The sequence below is a fragment of the Tasmannia lanceolata genome, unplaced genomic scaffold (genome assembly GCF_043159265.1).
Source record: "Tasmannia lanceolata isolate RefF3 unplaced genomic scaffold, GAP_Taslan_0.1 ptg000193l, whole genome shotgun sequence".
Taxonomy (NCBI): domain Eukaryota; kingdom Viridiplantae; phylum Streptophyta; class Magnoliopsida; order Canellales; family Winteraceae; genus Tasmannia; species Tasmannia lanceolata.
The window spans coordinates 47,501-52,500 of record NW_027518869.1 but is presented as its reverse complement, the minus strand read 5'-3'; positions in this window follow the sequence as shown (position 1 = coordinate 52,500).

Here is a 5,000-nt window from a genome sequence, read left to right as displayed (position 1 = left end):
CGCCCAAGCATGCCTAGCTTGCGAGGCCTGCGTGCAAGGCTAGTGTGCAAGGCTCGTGGGCAAGGCTAGTGCGCAAGGCTAGTGCCCAAGGTCTGTGTGCAAGGCTAGTGCCCAAGGCTAGTGCGCAAGGCTAGTGCCCAAGGCTAGTGAGCAAGGCCTGTGTGCAAGGCTAGTGTGCAAGGCTTGTATGCAAGGCTAGTGTGCAAGGCTGGTGTGCAAGGCTTGTGGGCAAGGCTGGTGCGCAAGGCTAGTGCCCAAGGGTTGTGTGCAAGGCTAGTGCCCAAGGGTAGTGCGCAAGGCTCGTGCCCAAGGCTAGTGCGCAAGGCTTGTGTGCAAGGCTAGTGCGATGGGCCAGTGCCCAAGGCTTGTGATCAAGGCTTGTATGCATGGCTTGTGTGCAAGGCTTGTGTGCATGGCTTGTGCGCAAGGCTTGTGTCCAAGGCTTTTGTGCAAGGCTCGTGCGCAAGGCTAGTGTGCAAGGCTTGTGCGCATTGGCAGGTAGCCCACCACCATGCACGATCCAAATGCCACTCAAGCGACAACACGGTGCCAAGCCGGGCATGGTGTGCACTCAAAACCAATCAACGGACAGAGGTCATGCGTCATGGGGGGGATCTAGCAAGGCCATGGGGAAGGTCATGGAGGACCTTGGAAGCAAGCGCAAGACGAGAGCGAATCGAACAAGGGGCCAGGACGGGGCCTTGTGCCCATGGTCTTCGCAAGACTGCGTCCAAGGCGCCCGAAAGCCCAAGGGAACCCAAACCCGGCCGACACTTGCAATCGCACATGCTCTCTGCAACACACCATCAATGCCGCCCAACGGGGCCAGCACGAGCAGTCATCCGCGGTCCCCTGGCCCTGCGCACGTTTGTCTTTGAAACCGAGCATCAATGCCACAGAAAGTGCCGGGGCGCCAGCTGGAGCCATCATCCGCGTTGCCATGGCTCGCTTGGCCTTGGCTTGCCAGTCCCCGACACGAGCAATCGCGCATTTTCTTTGCAACCGACCATCAATGCCGCCCAACGAGGCCAGCACGAGCAGTCATCCGCGGTCCCCTGGTCCTGCGCACGTTTGTCTTTGAAACCGAGCATCAATGCCACAGAAAGTGCCGGGGCGCCAGCTGGAGCCATCATCCGCGTTGCCATGGCTCGCTTGGCCTTGGCTTGCCAGTCCCCGACACGAGCAATCGCGCATTTTCTTTGCAACCGACCATCAATGCCGCCCAACGAGGCCAGCACGAGCAGTCATCCGCGGTCCCCTGGCCCTGCGCACGTTTGTCTTTGAAACCGAGCATCAATGCCACAGAAAGTGCCGGGGCGCCAGCTGGAGCCATAATCCGCGTTGCCATGGCTCGCTTGGCCTTGGCTTGCCAGTCCCCGACAGGAGCAATCGCGCATTTTCTTTGCAACCGACCATCAATGCTGCCCAACGAGGCCAGCACGAGCAGTCATCCGCGGTCCCCTGGCCCTGCGCATGTTTGTCTTTGAAACCGAGCATCAATGCCACAGAAAGTGCCGGGGCGCCAGCTGGAGCCATCATCCGCGTTGCCATGGCTCGCTTGGCCTTGGCTTACCAGTCCCCGACACGAGCAATCGCGCATTTTCTTTGCAACCGACCATCAATGCCGCCCAACGAGGCCAGCACGAGCAGTCATCCGCGGTCCCCTGGCCCTGCGCACGTTTGTCTTTGAAACCGAGCATCAATGCCACAGAAAGTGCCCGGGCGCCAGCTGGAGCCATCATCCGACGTGCCATGGCTTTGGTCCCATGGTCTTCGCAACCGAGCATTCGTGACACCCGACGGGGCCAGGACACCAACCCTTCCGACACGAGCATTCGCGCATGTTCTTTGGCCACACAACGGCGCCAGCACGAGCAAAATCATCAGCGGTGCGGTGGCCTTGCACGGCCTTTTGTCTTTGGAACCAACCATCAGTGCCACGGGAAGTGCCGGAGTCCCGGCATCCGCGGTGCCAAGTCATTGCGCCCTTGGTCTCTGCAGCGGGGCATGCCGGGCACTCCCAACCATTGCAAGCAAGCAAGCAAGCAAGAAAGAAAGTAAGTAAGTAAGTAAGTATTACATATAGGGGCGGGACATGCGGGGAGTTCTGCGAAACGTGCACTACGGGGCACACGCGTACCTACCGGGGCATACCGACCCCTATTGGGGCACACGTGTGCATATCGGGGCATACCGGGCCTATCAGGGCACACGCGTACATACCGGGGCATACCGAGCCCTACTGGGGCACACGTGCGCATATCGGGGCGTACCAAGCCTATCGGGGCATTCGCATGTATCCCAAGGCATACCGAGTCTATCCGGGCATACGCGTTCATACCGGGGCGTAACGGGCCTATCGGGGCATACTTGGGCATATCCGGGCAAAAAATGCCCAAAACTTGCGCAACCTTGGCAACCGTGGTCCATTCCTCACTATATGCCATGGCCTTGTGCCCATGGTCTTCACAAGACAGCATCCAAGGCGCCTGAAAGGCCAAGGGAGCCCAACCCAGCAATGCCCAGCCAAGGCCAGGCATTCCAGTGCCTGCCCGGGCAAAAACGCCCAAAGCATGCCCCATTCCTTAGCCTATCCAGGCAAAAACGCCCAAAACCAGCCCATTCCAGTGCCTATCCGGGCAAAAACGCCCAAAGCATGCCCATTCCTTAGCCTGTCCAGGCAAAAACGCCCAAAACCAGCACATTCCAGTGCCTATCCGGGCAAAAACGCCCAAAGCATGCCCATTCCTTAGCCTGTCCAGGCAAAAACGCCCAAAACCAGCACATTCCAGTGCCTATCCGGGCAAAAACGCCCTAAACCTGCGCATTCCAGCGCCCCGCAGCATGCCACCCTCCTATAGGGTTTGCGCAACCAACCCGCCTAACCACCAGTGGCAACCAAAGGTGCTGTTAGCGACGACTTCTGAAGACGCAACGAGACGCGACGGGTTTGCGCCCAGACGCGACGGGACGTTGCGGGATCTGCGCCCAACCATGCCTACACCCGCCGACTTGTTGCGGGAGCTGCTTGCCCAAGCATGCCTAGCGTGCAAGGCCTGCGTGCCCAAGGTCTGTGTGCAAGGCTAGTGCCCAAGGCTAGTGCGCAAGGCTAGTGCCCAAGGCTAGTGAGCAAGGCCTGGGTGCAAGGCTAGTGTGCAAGGCTTGTATGCAAGGCTAGTGTGCAAGGCTGCTGTGCAAGGCTTGTGGGCAAGGCTGGTGCGCAAGGCTAGTGCCCAAGGGTTGTGTGCAAGGCTAGTGCCCAAGGCTAGTGCGCAAGGCTCGTGCCCAAGGCTAGTTCGCAAGGCTTGTGTGCAAGGCTAGTGCGATGGGCCAGTGCCCAAGGCTTGTGAGCAAGGCTTGTATGCATGGCTTGTGCGCAAGGCTTGTGTCCAAGGCTTTTGTGCAAGGCTCGTGCGCAAGGCTAGTGTGCAAGGCTTGTGCGCATTGGCAGGTAGCCCACCACCATGCACGATCCAAATGCCACTCACGCGACAACACGGTGCCAAGCCGGGCATGGTGTGCACTCAAAACCAATCAACGGACAGAGGTCATGCGTCATGGGGGGGATCTAGCAAGGCCATGGGGAAGGTCATGGAGGACCTTGGAAGCAAGCGCAAGACGAGAGCGAATCGAACAAGGGGCCAGGACGGGGCCTTGTGCCCATGGTCTTCGCAAGACTGCGTCCAAGGCGCCCGAAAGCCCAAGGGAACCCAAACCCGGCCGACACTTGCAATCGCACATGCTCTCTGCAACACACCATCAATGCCGCCCAACGGGGCCAGCACGAGCAGTCATCCGCGGTCCCCTGGCCCTGCGCACGTTTGTCTTTGAAACCGAGCATCAATGCCACAGAAAGTGCCGGGGCGCCAGCTGGAGCCATCATCCGCGTTGCCATGGCTCGCTTGGCCTTGGCTTGCCAGGCCCCGACACGAGCAATCGCGCATTTTCTTTGCAACCGACCATCATTGCCGCCCAACGGGGCCAGCACGAGCAGTCATCCGCGGTCCCCTGGCCCTGCGCACGTTTGTCTTTGAAACCGAGCATCAATGCCACAGAAAGTGCCGGGGCGCCAGCTGGAGCCATCATCCGCGTTGCCATGGCTCGCTTGGCCTTGGCTTGCCAGTCCCCGACACGAGCAATCGCGCATTTTCTTTGCAACCGACCATCAATGCCGCCCAACGAGGCCAGCACGAGCAGTCATCCGCGGTCCCCTGGCCCTGCGCACGTTTGTCTTTGAAACCGAGCATCAATGCCACAGAAAGTGCCGGGGCGCCAGCTGGAGCCATCATCCGACGTGCCATGGCTTTGGTCCCATGGTCTTCGCAACCGAGCATTCGTGACACCCGACGGGGCCAGGACACCAACCCTTCCGACAGGAGCATTCGCGCATGTTCTTTGGCCACACAAAGGCGCCAGCACGAGCAAAATCATCCGCGGTGCGGTGGCCTTGCACGGCCTTTTGTCTTTGGAACCAACCATCAGTGCCACGGGAAGTGCCGGAGTCCCGGCATCCGCGGTGCCAAGTCATTGCGCCCTTGGTCTCTGCAGCGGGGCATGCCGGGCACTCCCAACCATTGCAAGCAAGCAAGAAAGAAAGTAAGTAAGTAAGTAAGTATTACATATAGGGGCGGGACATGCGGGGAGATCAGCGAAACGTGCATTACGGGGCACACGCGTACCTACCGGGGCATACCGACCCCTATTGGGGCACACGTGTGCATATCGGGGCATACCGGGCCTATCGGGGCACACGCGTACATACCGGGGCATACCGAGCCCTACTGGGGCACACGTGCGCATATCGGGGCGTACCAAGCCTATCGGGGCATACGCATGTATCCCAAGGCATACCGAGTCTATCCGGGCATACGCGTTCATACCGGGGCGTAACGGGCCTATCGGGGCATACTTGGGCATATCCGGGCAAAAAATGCCCAAAACTTGCGCAACCTTGGCAACCGTGGTCCATTCCTCTCTATATGCCTAGCCTTGGCAACCGT